The following is a 19,194-nucleotide window of genomic DNA, read 5'->3' as shown; positions in this document are numbered from 1 at the left end:
TAGTTTTCATATTTCTGTGCAAAATATTCCAGTACTGAGAGCCTTTTTTCTCCCAGTTGGGCTTGAAATGACTTTCTTATATAAATGTTTTGTTCTCTAAATGAATGCATGCATAGTCTGATATTTATTTTTGCGATTCATTTCAGTATGTAAGTTTGGCTCATCTTTACTAGTTACATGTGCATGGCAAGCCAGTGTAACTAGGTCCTGATGTAATGAGTACTGAAATATTCTCCACCCCTCTCCATGGACGGGCACTTTGTGTTTGAAGTGCCGCTACTGAGCTCTCAAACGGCCCAGAACACCCCCGCAGCATAAATCCACCGGTCCTCTCTCGGACTGCGTGTGTGTGCCCGCCTGAGGGTATTTTTATTTATTTTTTGTCAGGAGAGAGTGTTTGCTCTTTCGCTCGGCTCAGAAATGCTTGCCCCACTTTCGTCTGACAGCACTGAGTGGCACAGTCACTGTCGCGTCCCAGTGCGGCAGCTCCCAATGTGCCCATTTAACAGATTAATTAAGCTGTTTTGATCACCCGCGCTTCCTCGCCTGCCATCCGCCCTGCATTTATTGCACCTTTTTTAAACATTCAGCTGCTTATTCGTGTCGGAGCGGTTTGGAAAAAAGGGTCAGAATCTTAAGTGGAGCATTAGCTTTCATGTGTTGATCCTAGTGGCTGATATTCATTAGAGGACATCGAGGAGATTTTTAGGGGAGGGGAGAGGAGAGGAGGGGAGTTGGGCACAAAGAGTAGCCTCAGTTATAAAGGCCTGAGCTCTTGGCGTGAGTAGAGGACTTCATGTGGCCAGGGCTGGAGATGTCTGTGGAAGGTTGGCTGCATTTCATATCACACCCAGGTTCCTCTGCGGGGAGAATGGTGAGCAACCCTAAATATTTACTTTATGAAGATGTGTTTGGATTCCACCTGAGCCCGCAGCTTCGCTCTCTCATCCATGTCAGTGTATTACAGCAGAAAAGAAGTTTATTTTTGTTGTTTACTAGATGAGATGTGGTCCAACGAGAGCCTGAATCACCCTCTGGAGTCTCGTTTTTTAAATGAGCCTTACAAAAAACAGCTCAAATCTCTGGAACAGATTAATCAACCATGCAAAGACAAAATATGTTTGGTTCTGCTCCACAAGTACCTCTGCATTGAAAAAGATCATATAAATTATACTTCACGTCAGTCATATTGCCGTTACCTGACAAGAAAACTTAGTTTTTTTGACCTTTGCAGATGTTTAAATCTGTATTTTTTACCTTCTGTATGTTACGGGCTTTGATGCTGGCAGAACCGTTGCTTTTCTCTCCAGCAGGGAGAGAGTTTTTGTCTTCTGCCCCAGGGTTTGGAGTCACAGTAGTAGGTCATTTTCAGAAGAACCTCTGCTCTTGGCAGAGTCAGCTCTGCTGGGAAGGCTTTAAGAAATGTTTCCAACTGGAAGGCGATCAAGAAGAGCAGTGCTGGCGTGGCAGGGTGCAGCGGGCTGTTTATTTAAAAAATCTCTAAATCTACCTCTGCTTCTCCACTACTGTGGTGGTGCTTTTCCAGTCATACATTTGTTAGTCGGATTTGATTTCTGCCACAAGCCTGACACTTGATTACATTCTTTGGTTATGCCTCTTACTATCCAAATGTAAGGAATACTACGTTGTGTGTTGTTTTTTTACTGTAGTTCATCCTGATTGAAAGAGCAAATATTTCAAATTATACTGTTTAAATAATAGAATATATTTTTGAAATTGTATATGTATATGCATTTTATATATATATATATATATATATATATATATATATATATATATATATATATATATATAGAGAGAGAGAGAGAGAGAGAGAGAGAGAGAGAGAGAGAGAGAGAGAGAGGTAGCAATCCAAAATAGCTCTGCTGTGTAATTATTCAATAATTCTCTTTTGCGTCAACTGCAGTTATTGCATTAAAAAATAGAAAATTGTGCTTTAACGTATTCTGTATTTGAGTCTGAACAGATGTGGGGGATATTTTCTTGGCCTTCTCTTCCTTGCCTGCTTGCATGAGTTCTGCAGGCAGCTTGCTGTGCCTGATTTACACCTCTCCACTGCTCTCCAGAGCCACTTTTGGAAGACCGCGTGATATGATTTCTTCATTTGTGACGATGCAGGCAAATAAATTGTGAATGGATAGATCTGGTCTTGTTGCTTGAATGCCACTGAGAGATCTGTGCTATTGTTTCAGCTTACATTAGGTGACGTGACACAGCATTGGGTCATTGCAGGACAAATTCATGTTTTGTCAGCATTGGTAAAGGAATGTTTGCAGAGTGCAGACATATACCCAGACAAACTTTTAATGGTATGGAAAAGACTTATTGAGCATCATTAACTTAAGTGCCCTTAAATAAATGTTTTTCTTTCATTTACTAAATTTTTATTTTAGATCTTGAGAAATGGGAGTAAATATTACTGAATATAATGTCTCTACGCCTCATGTTTCAAAACTTTACCCGCATGTTAAATGAAAGCACAAAGACGCATGTCACTGTACACATTCCTCACGAACCATAATCCATCAAGAGGATCTTCTGTGTTGCAAATGGTTTGAAAGGGTGGTTGAGCAAGCTTTCACCCCATATAAGTGCGTGTGTCTGGACCGCAGCTGGAGGAAGATGCCACAGTTCTTGTGGTGTAATGGAGACTCTCCAATACTGCAAGATAAGCGACTTCTTGTTGCGTTTTTATTTCTTTGCGCATTAATTGCAAAGACCAAGATCCCTGTGCATGGCCTGGAGTAGAGCTGGGCTTTTAGATCACGTTCTTTCCCAGCTCCGATATGTCTAAAATCAGAAAGATTTAATTCTGATAGAGGAATGCTATCTTCACAGATTGAGCATATAGCTGTCGTTAATTAATATGTGTGTGTGTGTGGTGGGTTGAGGGGGCGGGAGATGACAGAATCGGTTGTGTTATTTTACAGGGAGTTGATGTATCCTCTCTGATGGGCTTTCAAGTTCTCAGGCAAGGCAATAATGAGAATGTTTATCAGTGCACGTGCACACATGTTCAGTCATTTTATTGACAGCTCTGATTCATGCATCAGCCCACTCATAGCTGCACATTAAAACACCTTCTTTTGGGAAAAAGGATGATCTAGATATCTTGTTATAATAAGAAACCTGTGCAAACAGAACCTGTAAGGTATGCCACTGGGGTTCTGATGCATTGTTCATTGTTTTGCTGACATGCGATTGAATAATGACCTGTGGCAATGCATTGCCAAATAGAATGAAACTTGTGGCATTTTTACATTCTCAGTTGCACTCGTGTTAAACCTTATCACCTTATCTCAGCACTAAAAGCTCCTAAACCTCTTCAGTTCGGTCTTCGTGAGATAATGTTTCTCATTTAGTCTAGGGGACAAAACATAAGAATCTCTTTGTGATTCCTGCGTAAGCGTAAGAGCTTTTTATTTTATTTTTTGGACTCTGTATGCAGTGAATTATGTTGTATAAATTCATATATAGCTGTCATCGCTGAGAGAAGCTCTTGGTGTCCAGACAAAGACAAAGAGAGATGGATAGATGGGGAAATCTGTTAGAATAGCCCACAGGATTTGTGGCATTGGCAACATTAGAATTTCTGTCTCCCGATCAGTCTCTCTGGAACCACAATCATGTTCTAGGCACGCAGCCCAGCTATGAGTTAAAATCCTTGTGCTTCTCCAACAAAGAAATATTAAAGTCAAATCATAGGTAAATTAATTCCCGCTTTTGCACTTTGGGATGCAGTGACATCAATTTGTTATTTTGATAAAGGGCAGGAGCTGCTTTAAAAACGCAGCAGAGCAACACTTCGTCACAGTCTGAGGGCTGCGTTGGAGAAAAGAATGTTGCTGCATGGGATCAATTCGAGGAAGGAGAAAAGAGAAAGAAAGCATTTGTATTAGTGGGGTGCAGGAGAATTGTCAAGTTCTGACTGATAATTAAGGCTTGATGGTATAGCTGAACAGTCTCTATATTTCTGCTAATGGCTCAGAAATGCTCATTTTACTTAAAAATGTTATTTCTCCCCAAGATTTTAAGTGAATATATGTGTATATTCAGTATGTTGTCCTAGTATGTGCATTGTACATTGTTTGGGGAAATGTGTTTTTTCAGTCAAATCTGATAATGCTTTCTCTTCCAACTTTATCGTTTTGATCATTGTTAGTTAATCTTGCCGCCTCTGTGAGAGATTGAGATCATAGTACATCCGTTCATCTCTGCTTTGTCTCATGGCAGATGTTGAAGTCCACCCTGACTTGCACTTTGGCCTCTTTTTCTCTGGTTTGAGATGTCTCTGTGCATATGCATTTTATTCCTGCATTACACATCACAGATAAAAGAATCAGAGGTGTCAAAGCTTAAAGCGGAGACAGGTTATAGGCCTTAGATAAATATATGTGTGTGGGTGTGTGTGTTTGCACACTACAGGCCTAGACAGATATCTCTATGAATTAGGATCGGAGCCAAACAGAACAGTGCTGGGAAAGCAAAAGGACACGTCAACACTTGGCAATGACCTAATATAACTCTGGCTTGCTACATGGTGAAATTGGGGCAGTCACTTTTCTAGACAGCTTGTACTCTGAGCAAAGCACCAGTTCTGTGATAATGCTTAATGATACTTTTTGTTTAATTGTTCATTTGCTTTTAATAATGGGTTATGTGCAGTTCCTTTTGTTGACTGCTGTAGCCACATTTCTTGGAGAGATGCATGTGTGAAATTTACATTCCATTTACATTTATGTATTTAGTAGCCACTTCAATCCAAATTGACGTACAAAAGAGGAAAGATCGCAAATTGTTACAGAGCCAGTAGTATTCACAGTACTGCTAGGTTTAGTGCTCTTGGCATGGCAGTGGTTGGGGAAAGAATTTATGAATGAAAGAGTGAATGATTCATCAGACTTTTCTGAAAATTATGAAAGTTTAAGCCTTTCATGCATTTCGAGCTTGACTAGAGCAGTTATCTTTCCTGTTTTGACAAAGTATTTCCTAATGAAACAGGAAGTTTGAGTAGGGCCTTTTTTTATATATAAATGTAATTATTTATACTTGCATTAAACATGATTATTTAAACAAGCCTAATATTATTTTATCAAATACATTATTAACAACGTTTTATTAAATATATTTTAATTTGTCATGACACAGCCCTGAGCATGATTTGTTAAGTGGTTGCAAGTAGAATTTGGAAAGACATTCTTATTTTAGAGAGCATCTCAAACAAAAGTAAACATGGATTTAAATATACAAATTCTAATCTTGATTTCATTTCACAGTTAACTGTGTGAGACTTAAGGAGAAATTAGAAAGGGCCTATTTTAAGAGACATATCATCTGTGAAAGTAGACAGGCAAGTTATCAGGTCTGAGTGTAGAAATGACATTTAGTACAGCTTCTGAAAAAGCATTGTTTTCCACTTCTCGCCTCTCATGGAGGAAGATGAGAGAGATTTTAGTGCAGGCTTTGTTCTTGAGCTCTGTACAGGGCCCTGTTGTGGCATGACTCGGATTATGGAGATTAGCAGGCTAACTGGTTATGTAATTGAATGTAACTGCAAGGAGAGCGAGAGAGAAAGCAAGCAAGCATGAGCAAGGAAATGTATTGAGAGTAGGGGAAAGAAAGCACTTTACCATGAACCCATTTTTTTTTTTTTTTTTTGAGTAGTGTAAGGTCAGAAAAGGGTCAGGCAGGTTTTGGCTTCCTCTCACTTCTTGTTGCTGGGGGGAAACACTGACTTCAAGAGTTCATGAACTCTCAGAGCCCAGGTCAAAGAGTTTCCACGTGTCTCAGAAATGATTCTCACCTTGATCTTGAGGACACATTTTCACCTCTTTCAGAGTTCATCTCTTTCAGAATTCATCCGCATAGTACCAGTTTCGGTCAAATATCACGCTGAACTTAAGGTGAAATTGATTCGGGTTCTATGTGTGGAATGATAAACTGAGAAACAAATAAAAAAGGAGTGGATGTTTTGGCAACTCCAATTGGTGCTTTTTGGTCTTTAGTTAATCTTTATTATAAATTACTAAATTGCTTGATATCACCGGCATTTTCTCAAAATAGCCATTCGTAAGCATACTCTGTAAAATGTAATCAGAACATTCTGTTCAACTACCATGAAGTTGTCCGAAGCATAACCAGGTCAAACTGTGTTTTTCAAACAAATTATACAAAATTTTGTCCATTTGTGGAACTTTTAAAGTGGGTAAAAATATTATTGGACTTTATTGTGACTAATGGCCACATTTTAATGGCAGTGAATAGAGCCTTTATAAAAGGCATTTTTTTATTTAGTGTAACTGACGTACTTGCTAATGGCACTACTTACACAAAATGGAGAATTGAAACTGTCATATTTCTTTATGAGTGAAAGCGGCTATTTTCAGTGATGCTTTAGGACTCTTCTGCAAGAAGGCAAAGTAAGAACAAAGATGGATCTTAGCTGACGGCATACAGGAATCTGGATTAATTGGAAGAGGTAGTCGATACAAGAACAATTAATGGTCTTAGAGTCTGACTGAAAGCCTGTTTGAGATGTGCATGTTGTCCATCAGACAAATCAAGTCTTTAAAGGTTTTCCTTTGTGAGGACATGTAATAAAAACACACTCCATTAACCCATTCACCCTTACCGGAAGAGCCAACTAGGCCTAATCAGAATTAACTATAGCCTAAAAATTCTGTTCTCACTCTTAAATAATTGAAATGATCTGTAACTGCCCCCTTTTCAGTCGATCAATTATTCATACTGCTTGGAAGTAGATTTAATTTGATTTGGGATACTCAGAGCCGATGTGCTCCCATGACTCACTTGGACCAAAAGATTTCTAGGTTCAGAGGTCTAGGGAAGACCCAGTTCATTTTCCCAGGATTCTCCAGGATTAGACCGTGCTGTCAAAAAGCGAGCTGAAGCCTCAGCTAAACTCAATTACAGGGCTAATGTAATTAAACCCACAGAGAGATAGGCAACGTTTTCTGCTACCAAAGGCCTCATTAGGGTCTACCCCATCTCTGCCATCATTTCCTAATTAATTACTCTGATTTAGTAAATTCAAATCACCCGTATCCCTATACTTTAGTGGCTGTTTGCATTGGATTAGTGACTATATATCGGGGTGTATTCCATTTGGGCAATTGAATCTTTACTAAGCCCCGCCTCTTTTAATTACTGTTATTCATTTAGGCACGCTTTGACAGAATGTCGTGTAACAATGATTTATTGAGTAAAATGTACTCATAAAGTGCTAAAAATTGAATATATATATTTTACTTATATGGGCAAATAAAAGGATGTGTGGCAGTGCAAACTGCAAAGTGCCTTTGTTGTTAAATAATTTATTTAATTGCGTTATTAAAAAACTGTGGATACTGCAAAAGGTTTTACTGATGTTTTGAATGTTCATTTGGTAATGAGGGCAGACGTAGATTTACCCAAGGTGTGCACTTCTCAGTTTATTTAAAGTTTTAGAAAAGGGCAAAAAAATACCACGTCCCCTCTGGGTACCATATGTCACTAATATAAGTGCCCTGCTTTTCTGTCTTTGTAGGTAATTTATTTTCTTGTGGGTAATCTAAACACACTCAACTTTAATTTGAGAAAAAAACTAAAGCTTGTTTGATATGTTATAATAGGGGCATAGCAAATGATTAATGGGTAAATTGGCAAACAAACATAAACTTTTTTTCTTTTTTTTGTTCAAATCTTTTGTTTTACATTTGAAAGGCTTTTGTATTGTTGCACATGGCCCTGCTCTGAAGCGTTTGAGTTTCTCTGATCTACATGTGATCATATTTGGTTGTCTATACTCATCCATAATTAATATGCTTGTATATGCTGAGCTTTTGTTTTTCTACTGTTCTGTTGTTTTATGGTTGGAAAATGTAAAATCAGCATGTTTGTCTATAGGTCTGGCTGTTATTTGAAAGGTGAATATTTGATCTTATTTGAGGTTGCTTTGTACATGCTGTACGTCTGTACGGTTATCAAATCAAGGCATAAAAAATTTATTTCATTGATCTTTTAATGAATGAAAATTAAGCAAGTTTTATTTTTTGACCAACAAAGGAGATTTACTATTAACATTAAAACATGGAAGAACTGTTGTCTGATTATTCCTTTAAAATGTTTCATTTTAGTAGTAGTAGTAGGCTATGTACATTCTACTGAAAAATGTCTTCAAATTGAAACCAGACTTTTATTTTGACGGGTTGCTGTGAATACCTTTACAGTTCTGTTTATGTGATATGACGCAAGTTTTACTCAAATCAAATGTACAGATGCTCATGAAGTGATTCTCAGAGCAGTTCTGGATATGTTGTTAATGTGTTTATTATGTCATTTGGTGAGACAGCAGATGCTGAAAATTCCGCAAGCATTAAAAAAAAAAAAAAAACACCACAAGCATAACGTGCGCTTCAGCGTGTGTAGTAAAATATGAAACCAAGCGTCTGCGCCTTTCATTAACAATGACATGCAAAACATGGAGGATTCATTTTTAAATCAACTTCTGCAGCTTAATATTTACAGATACTAGACCATATCGTGATTTGATTTAAGTGCAATGAAAATGCATCAAATTTGCATCTTTCCATACATTGAACAGTATATTATAATTTTTTTTCTTCTGTTTTTAAAGATTAATTTAATTTTAATAACGACAAAGGTAATCTGTCAAAATGGTCTGAAATGAATATGCTAAAATACATATTTAGTAAATAACCAATATGGTTCAGATATATTGTGCATACCTGTTTTTTTCAATGCACACACACTGGCCATCATTGTCAATAGTACAGAAGAAAATAAAACTTTCTGCATTTAAATGAATGTGTGTGAAGATTGATTGAGCAAAACAGCTGGATTAGTTTCCATATACACTCATTCTCTTTTGTATTTAAACTGTGTGATTAAGGTTGCATGACAATCATTGAGCAAGATATATGACCTGATTGAAAATGTATAAACGCTTCAGACTGAAGCTCTTTGATTGGCTGTACTTAACTGTAACAGTTGCTTTACCAGGTGTGCATCCAGTTCAGTAGTAATGCACTTGAACTGAGAGGTGTGGCTTGGCTGTTTGTAGAGATAAAGAGGCCTAAGTGCGCTGTGCATACACGCGCGTGTGAGGGCAGGAGGGGTAATAATCTGAGGTTAACTGAGGTAACTGTGTCATTGTTTGCAGACATCACATGATCCACAGCCGTTTTCACGGTTCAACTATGGGCACTGTCCCGAGACCAATTACATTTGGAGTTCAGGTTGTCTGAGGTCCTCTATGAATTCTCTCAAGCAAGGGGATCACCCATAAAATTGTTTGTCCAAGGCCACATGTTTTTTTTAGAAACACCCCTCTCTATTTTCTCCTTGTATGCAGCATTTCGGTGTAAATACCTGCATCTAATTAATTCACAATACCATTTAACCGCAAAATAAGAATTCAGTAATAGGTCTCTTTTTTTAATTCACAAGTTTTGGTGAATTTGAATTTGGAAGTTGAACTGTAATTATTAATGGAATTAAAGGAAGTGGATTTTTATGAATTCTTGGAAATTTGTTTTTTCCCCACTCCACTCTATACATGTACAGTATGAAGCGTAGAGAAGTATTTATTTAGTTCAAATTTAGTTAACGGCACATTTTTAGATTCATTATTTATTTATTTATTTAAGTTTGATTTTGCTTCTTTAAATTAAAATTCCAATGCAAGCTGCAATTCTGCACTTGCAATGCCAAGGCCCTGAGTTTGAATCCCGGGGAACATACAAACCATAAAAATGTATAGCTTGAAGGTGTGTCATTTTGGTTAAAACTGTCAACCAAAAACATATGTAAATGTAATTGTATGTAAATTATAAATATGTAAATGATGCATTCAGTGTCTTTTCATTGCCTCTAGATGGTTTGTGGCATTTTAAAGAGTTGATTCCGGTATATGGATCACAGTAGTGCAGCAATGCTAGAGGTTTTGGTGGTGTTACCTGATTTGCATAAATCCTTTAGTGAATTAGCCACTAGTGAATCAACGAATACAACAAGTGCAAAAAAGGCACTATTAGCAGACACAATAGATTCTTAAATTAAGCTAAACCCAGAAAACTGCACTATGATTATTTCTATGCAATCTAATACATTTCATTTTAAACACAAATGAATGTTGGTAGTAGATTTGTCAGGCTAATGCAGGGTGATGCTTTCATGTATGTCTGACTAGAGAATCCTGTGGTCATGACCTTTGTAAACTGGCTATTGAGAGTGAATGAACAATGAAGGCATGAGCCAAGCTTAAGCTCGTCTCAGCGGTCAGCTGGGGCCCGTCTGCTGAGGGAGAGAGAAAGAGAGCAAGAGACATTCAGATTCATGCAAAGATTGGGTTTGTAGTTTGGGTGACCCAGTGATCCTCTCTAATCCTCTCTAATGGTTGCATATTGTTCTGGAATGCAAAGGTCATAGCTCAAGTGGAGTGGGTGCATTGCATTTTGCAGACAGCATGCTGCTCTAATTTACCCTACAAATCTGTAAAACGCTTGATGCTAGAATCGCTGCTCAAACTGTCTGAGACACTTGGCTAATGGGACTCCTGGAGAGCTGCTATAAAACAGGTTTAATAAACCTTCAGAGCTTAAAGTCAACGTGAAACTAAAACGGATCCTATTTGGATTTGAAATACAGTGTTTAATTTTTTTGTGTATAAATTGTGCACACTTAATCAGTGCATGCAATTCTGATGAAAAATGTGTTGGTTTTTGTAATCTTTCTTAAAAATGAAATAACTAAAACAAAACAATTCTCCCTTTTGACTGATGTCACCCAGGTCAAGCAGACTGTTAATGTTATTTTCCAATTCATTTGAATTTGTATTTTGAGTAATATTTAAATATTTTACACATAGGTTCATGTTCTTATTTTAATTTATTTTAAAATATGAATGTTTAAAGCTTGTTACATTTTTTTATGTAATTTATCATGTATAAATTATTACATTTGCTATTAATTTAACTAAATGTATAGCTACTTCACACAAGTATATTGAGAGTGAATGAACAATGAAGGCATGAGCAGGCTTAAACTTGTCTCAGTGGTCAGCTGGGGCCGTCTCCTGAGGGAGAGAGTACATTTAAATAAATCTAATTTAAAAATTGAAGTAATACTTAATTACTTAATGCAATATTTTGCATATGTTTTATGACACTATTGTGTACGTATGATACTGTTTTATGATATTGCTGTGTGGTTTATGATACAGTTAGGTTAAATATTGGTAAATGGTAATATAATAATAATTGCACCCATAATAGCAAATAATTCATTCCATGTCAACTCAACCAAATTTGAGATCCCAGACTAAAATTTTTGTGTATATGCATAAATTAAGAAGAAAGTAAAATATGAAATGTTATAGATGTATATTTACTAAGTAATCCACTATTTTGTTGAGGGGGTCAAAATTACAATTTTCACATTATATTTGGAGCCAAATTACTCGAGGTCAAAATGTTGTCTTGAATACTTCTAGAGTTACAGGCATGCAAACTTTAGAGAAAAAAAAGAAGTGCTTTTCCCAGTTGAACTGTCACCACAGGCATATAATGCAAGTAATTCTTATCCTCTTGAAGTTTGGCTTTAGATTTCAGGTGTAAATTGCCATTTTGGACCCCCTTTATAATAAATAAATTAAATATACATCAATTAAATTAAATATTTAGGCTTTTATCAATATTTATGTCTTTATTGAGAAAAAAATAACAAAATCAAATATTTGAGCTGTGGAAGCTTCTTAAATTTGGTTGATTTGACACAGAATACCAAAATAACAATAGCTTTGAAGACACTGGGATACACTGAGATGGTCTTGAGGTTGAAATTGTTTCCTCTGAAATTCCTGATGGATAAAACCAAGTCCTGCCTTTTACTCACTGAATATCCAGTTTTGCTTTGAAATATGTTTACAGAATTTCAAATATGTTTACAATGTCATATTGACAGCAGTTCAAAATAATACTGGGCTGGAAAACTAGCATTGATTGACACTCAGACAAGAGCTTTGTGTGGCTTTGTGATTCACTGCACAAATCAATCCTATGAAAGCACAGCTGTTTCCCAGGAGCGTGGTTATGCCCTAGCCTTTTCTAGCGGTCCCTAATGATCAAACAGCGTAAGAACAGACTGCGGCCTGTGTGTTTGTTTGGGAGTGTTTGGGTTTGGAGTCACTGGGCTGTTTGTATTTGAGGTTCTGCGGTCAGTATGTATGCTACGACGATGAAGCTACAGCTGTCCCTTCCTCTAAACGTGTGAATGGGTGGAGCGAGGAAATTAAGTGTTTTCACCAAACTGCAGTGGACAGGAAGACAAAGTACATTATTAATAACAGCTGGCATATTTGTTTGAAGGGGATATTTAACAAAAATGTTTCAGCGATGGTGATTGATGACCAAGTCATCGATCAGATGTACCCTATTCACTGGTATTGTGCCTAATTGTGCATAATTCATCACTTCATGTTATTCTGAAGAAAAACAGTGTTTGTTTTTATAATCTTCATAATCATTTTTCTCTACCTCTAAAATGACACTTACAGATGGCATAATCAAGGCTGCGCAAGTGTTGAAAAATGGTAGCTAATAATATCATAAGACACTTTTCACGATCCAGTCAAATCCGATGGATAAAATTAAGTCTCGTCCTAGTTTATATTAACATACTAAATGTTCGATTTTGCTTGGAAAAAGGCATATGTTACATTAAAAAGCTAAAAGCATTTGCAAATGATGTTTTATATAATATTTCAAACAAGGAATGGCTAGCCACGTGCTTCTCTGCTAAGCCATAAAATGTGAAATCGGAATACATTTATCTCCCACTAAAACATATGTACTTAAAAAACTAAAGAGTTTGAACAAACAATCTGCCTGTGTTTTGTCAGTGTTATTTGTCATTTGCAAACCATTTTGTAATGTGATGTATGGTATTTCTGAGAGAAATGCAGAGCAGAACTTGATTTTATCCAATGGGAATTGATTGGATGTTACACACCAGAATGGAACAGTCTCTCAATAGCTATTAGTCTCTTGGTCAACATTATCCTTCAGCCTACATTGCCTCAGTGATTTCAGCACAAAAGTGAGGTCAGTTTGGAGAAAGAGCAAGTCATTGCATTTTGACAGAATAAAAAAATTAGTTCACAATAAGATCATGAATGTGCATTGAGAAGGTACACACTCAAGTTCAATTATGATTTTATGTTAACTGAATTAGAGAAGAAGAGGAGGAAACTACATTAGGCCTTGTGCATAAAACACATTCTGAACAATGTAAATCATTTGTAAAACCGTTCTTACGTAAATCAAATGGTAAAATGAGTGCTTGTGTATTATAAATAAGGACAAAAAAAAGGAAAAATACAGAGAGATTTCTCTTTAATTTCAGGGAAAATAGTTGACCTTTTGTGGAGCATCACAGAAAGTTTGTAGTTTGTGTTCGCGTGGGCAAGGTGTCTGATACCTCTCAGATCTACATTTCTTTGTTCAGTGTTTTGTCCTGAGTCATTTAGAAACCAGGAAACTTGGGGACATTTTCACCACTGGCAACCCCTTCTGCAAATCAGCCAAGCAACTGCTGAGTGGAAAATACCATACAACTGAATTCTTTGCACGCACAATACTTTCGTGTTTCGTGAGCCCCGATCTCTGCTAAAATCAGGGCAGTGGGGGTTCTTTGAAGTTAGTCAGTTTGCTTACTGGATTGAAAAGACATTACTAGGCACTTTTGCTACAAGAGACAACATTTTCCCATGTTTTTGATTGAAGGCTCTCATTCTTCCTTTCCCCGCTCCCTTTAGTTCTAGCAGACACACAAGGAACCGGCCCTGGAAATCACAAAGACCTAGAAATGGTGATTGTGAGGCACTAATTGTTGCATAGATTGAATCATGCATAATTATCCTCTTCCATCTTTGTTTCAAATCCTAAAAGAAACAAACCCTCTCCTTGTTTCATCAATGAGAGTTTCAGGGCATTTCAGATGCTAATGGAACAGGTGCTTTTAGCTGTCATGGGAACATGAACCCTGTGACTTCATTCAGCGATAGATAGGCAGGCACATGTATCTTTTAGAGTATGTTTTAGCATATGGAGACATTCTTGTTTTTCCCCTCTGTCCTTTGTGCTAATGAAATTAAATTTCCCTTTTTGCCCCATGTTATCAATAGATCTTCTGTTTTCACTAGTTAAATACTTCATAGATGCAATCAAAGGGAAGCATTTAGGTACATGGGTTTTATTTTATGGCAACAAGATTTCAAGTAAATGTTATATTATATTTAATTTGATAATTTTTGACAATTTTATTTTATTTTATTTTAGATTTCATTTGATTATTTTTGACAACAGTATCTGAAAATATAAGGTAAGTTGATTTTGTTTATAATGTATGTCTAATTAGTGTATAATACTATATGTCGAGTTATTGGTCATTCATACATTACGTGCTCTTAAATTTCATTTGCAATTTCTTTTTTTATATTGTTGCTTGCGTGCAGACCGGCATCTATGGGTTCCTGTTTTTACCATCTTGCTACATTACAGTTTTAATTAATTGCTCTAAATTTACAACTATATTAGAGATAAAATTGTCACATTAAATAGAAAGAGCAAACAGCGTAACCTAAATACCACTGCAGCACATCATCCACACACTGCCTTTCCTCCTGAGAGAGGTTGGTTACCCAGCATCCCCCTCCCTCCATTATGATGCTGCATGGCTGAGGGCTGACTCAGCGCTTGTGCAGAAGAGAGAGCGAGGGAGGGAGGAAAAGAAAGATGCAGTGTGAGTCACAGAACATCCACTTTGATCCACTCAGCATTCAGATCCTCATCTCCCATCAGCCCACTGGGCACCGAGGAATATCCTACTGCAGTGTTCTGTGTCTTTGATAAGCTCTCAGATGTATCCAATAGTGTTTAGAAAGGAAGACACACAAAGGACTATAGAGATGTTGTTTGTTGTCTTGGTTAAATGGCAAATTCTTTAAAGCACATGGCACTTTATTTTTTCTTTATAGTTTTATGTTGAGGACTAAAACAGTCGTAAAGGTGTTCTTAGGTAGTGGACATGAACTGACATTTAGTAGTGATAGTGGAAAACTATTTGAAACAACATTCTATATTAAATATATTTTAATTATTAAAGTGAACTATTAAAATATCAACCAGTCTATCAATCAATAAAGTAGTCACACTCATGTTGTTCCAAATTGGCCTTTTTTCAGTGCAAGAAACTGAATCAAATTTAAGTAACTGTAAAGGAAATCTTTTTTTTTTTTTGTGCATTTGTGAACTGTCTTTTTAAAATATATGGTGTTCGCTTACATGTTAAGTCACACTTTATTCAGGTCCGTAGTTTTTAAATAGATTTGCTCGGTGGTATATGTAGTGCATATTTTATTGCTGCAAAACCTGTATAGCAGAGTATAGACAGAAAGCAGGACAGTAAAATACCCAGATTGTCGGATTCTGAATGTGTCACAAACAGAAGCATGCCTACTTTTCCTTGTTTTGATATGTTGGCTCTGAAAGAATGTCAAAGTTGAATCCATTAGACATATCCCAGTCGATCCACTTCCCAGCCAGTCAGTAGAAAGAGAAAGAAAGTGCTTTTGGCAACAGCAGTGTAAAAGTGCAGGAAGGGTGGGGGAGAAGGTCTGCTTTTAATGCTCAGAGGGCATTCTGGGTAAACTGCAGTGTTACAAAAATTCTCACTGGCATTTTCTTTCCCTTGGCACACTGCATTCTACACAAGGTGAAAGGTCAATCATAGCAAAATATGAAAACTGCAGGGTTATTTAATTGATCGCTACATATGGTTTTACTAAAATAGTAGTTTTAAAAGCCGGCAGTTATTTTTTATTGCTTGTGATGAGTCTTGGAAAATCTTCGAGTTCTTCAGCATCGGAATCAATCTTCAATTTTCCCGCCCACGTAATTTTGGGAAGACTGTCTGGGAAAAGCTCAGCCCTGGGACACATGCTTGTGACACGCGGGGTGACCATAGCAACACATTGTGTGGGTGTGGGTGACCGCAACACCCCTATTTTGTCATCTTTTGGACTGCTCCCTCCCTCTTTCTTTCCAGCTCTCTTTCTCTCTCTCTCTCTCACTCTCTCTCTCTCTCGGTCTTGGAAAAAGATTTGCGCAAACGAAAAAAAGTCACATTCTCTGTTTAAGACATAATAAAGATGGTATCTGAGCAACGGACAGGAATAAAAACACATTTCCCTGAGCTCCGCAATAACAAAATGATTCAATTACTGCATAAATACAGCTGTGTGTGTGTGTGTGTGTGCGTGCGTGGCTGCCAGAGCCAGAGCAGCAGAGCTGGTAGGCCCGGCTTTTTTCAGGACACTCCAGTGGTCACCGTTTCCCTCATGCTATCACAGCCGCCCTGCCATCAGCCTCTGTCAGATCAAAGATGCTCAGTTCATCTGCCATAATGAAGCCATTCATCAGCCATGTTTATCAATAACATTCTCATCTTTAATGTGCACACAAAATGCAGTCAAAGCGCACTTCTCAGACTGATTGTTGTAAAAACAGAGCATTCCCTTGGAGCACGTCCAGGCCTAATATGGAAAAAGGCCGAGTAGGCAGGAGAGAAAGGGAAAGCTGGAAAGAGAGAAATGCAATATGCTACTCGTTCTCCACTAATCGTCTTCATGTTAGTGTTGTAAATAGTGCAGCAGTAAGGCACAGTGTTTAAAATGTTTTATTTCCAAGTCATAGCTGTGGTTTAGCCCCATCTGACTGGTTGAGTTGAGGGGTGCTTATGTGGGCGACACAGGTTCAAGTTTTCTTCATTCTTAGGGTTTGGTTGTATGACGGTGTATATATTGTTTGTCTAGTGCTTCTATTGCAGTAGATGTAATTATGGACAGGAGCATATTAATTTATGTACATTTTAGCTACACAAAAATAATACAAAATTTAAATCAAGATGAGGACAAACTTGTTAATTTTTGTAAAAAAAATAAAAATAAATTATATTAGCAATCATTTGTAACTGGTCACATTAAGACAGAATTGTGACAAGTGTTGTTCATATATTGTCTCTTTTACAGTGACTTTGTGATAATTTGTGATAGTTAGAGTATTTTGTTTTTAATTTAACTGTTTCAGAATGTAAAGATGTTTTGGTTTTAGTCATCAATTTTTGCAGTTTGGATGTGCATTTTATTTATGTATTTTTTATTTATATTTATTTTATTGAATGGCATTTTATTGCATTGGATTGCATTGCAGAGTTGTTCCTCCATATCCGTGACTCATGCATGATTAGACTGACTCATACAGTGATCTATGATGTGTTCAGGAAACTTGTTTAAAAATAATCAATTCTGTTGCAGTTCTGTTTGTTGCCACTAGTGATGCAGAAATTACACAGTTGCCCAGTTGTGTGTGTCTTTGCCTGGTTTGGGCCTCATTTGACCTGCCTCTGAGCTTTATCCAAGGCTGCGGAAAGGAGAAAATGCCCAACAAATGTTTATTTTTACCAGAGTAGTTGGTGTATTTGCTAGTGCTGAAGCTAGAAGAGTAAAAGGTGAAAGGAGTTCTAAAGAAAAGAAAATAAATCCACACACGTCTGCAGGGAAACAGGCCCATTTCTAATTCTCCTCTATTCCTGAAATTACTATTTCCTCCTGGCTTTTCCTTCTTGGAAATTTGGGCTGTCAGTGGGTGAAAATTGTGTCCAGACTCCTCTTAAGTTCTCAAGCCAGAATGTCTGTTTGAATATTTGTTCAATGGACCCAAATTTAGTTGAGAAACTATTTTGGGACAAACTATTTTGGACATTAATTTAGCTAAATAAAACGACCTTACCATTTCTCTAAACACATGCAGTTAACCCTGATGAGTTTTTTTGGAAATCATATCTTGTGTCTGTTTGTGCAGCTTGGTTTGCTGGTTTTTGTCAGCCTCGATTTTCCATATTCATTCTTTTTTTTTTTTTTTTTCTGTAAATCTTTGGAAAGTTTACTCCGAGTCAGTAACTGTATCAGTTCCGTCTGAGTCGACTGATTACAGATGTGAGTGTGTACAGTCAGTGAGTCTATAGGCCTCTCAACCTCCCAATTACAGAACTCTTTTTGCAATTAGCTTCTCCCGGTACAAACGTTTCAATTACTGGAAATAAAAACATATTATATATGCCCTGCTGTTGCAATAGGGTTTAAAAAAATTTTTTTTTTCTTTTTCAGGACATTTCAGCAAGACCACTCTTAAAGGAGGTTTTATAGTCTTTCCAATAAAGCTCTGAAGCAGCACAAAGACAGGGCAGTCAGTCAGTTTTTGTGACGGAAAAAGTGCACGCACAAATATGATTTCTGCACTTTAAAACTAAAGAAAAGCTGTGCTATCAAAATATTGCATCATTTGTTAAAGGAAGTATGTTTGGGATTTTTTTTTTCTCTTTTTGAGATCCGTTCTTTTCTTTAACACCAACATGCACTGGCAAAATAAATATAGTAAACAGAAATTTTCCTAAAATCAACTACAAATATTAATTATAATATCATCAATCTTTATTTTTATCATTAATAATTATACAAGTTTCTTGAGATTTATATTTGATGCAAGTGAACCTGTATTTAACAGTCTGTTTTGTATTTTCTTTTAGCTTGTGTAGAGTTGTTTGTGGTTTTCAGATGAATATGTGGCCGGAATACCATGTATTTTGCATTTCTATCCTAACTGCACAATTGTATGATTAGTTGCATTTATTGTTTGCATACATGCATTAGGCTCAATTTTGGCTCTTGACCATCACTAGAGGTCTTGTGGTGTTTTGAGGAAGGAGTTTAAAGAGTCTAGCAGTAAATGTTCTGTGTTTCAGGAGATGGTTTTGGTGGAGCTGAGTAGCTATGAGATTGTAAGAGCGTTCACTGCCGTGAGCTGCAGAAATTGCTTATTGCATGAGATCCACAGTGTGCCGAAGTCACGTCTCATTATGTTCATTTAAAACCTGCTCACTGCTCGCAGCACACCCAGACCAGGGTGCGCTGTTTCCTTTCCTTTTTTTTTTTTCTCTCTGTTTGAATTACTGCAGCCAAGCAGCCCTTGGCCATTTCTGTCTCTTTCTCTCTCTGTGGTTGCATTATGCCTAAGAAAAAGTGACACGCCGGTAACT

At 37.0% G+C, this 19,194-nt stretch overlaps 1 protein-coding gene across 6 annotated transcripts in view; it reads left to right on the top strand.

The window, feature by feature from the left end:
* Positions 1-19,194, top strand: part of LOC128018751 (nuclear factor 1 C-type) — a 94,614-nt gene that overhangs the window by 5,999 nt on the left and 69,421 nt on the right. The gene's annotated exons all lie outside the window — the stretch shown is intronic.

The sequence above is a fragment of the Carassius gibelio genome, chromosome A8 (genome assembly GCF_023724105.1).
Source record: "Carassius gibelio isolate Cgi1373 ecotype wild population from Czech Republic chromosome A8, carGib1.2-hapl.c, whole genome shotgun sequence".
NCBI classification, from domain to species: Eukaryota; Metazoa; Chordata; class Actinopteri; order Cypriniformes; family Cyprinidae; genus Carassius; species Carassius gibelio.
This window is presented reverse-complemented; position numbering and strand designations above follow the sequence as displayed.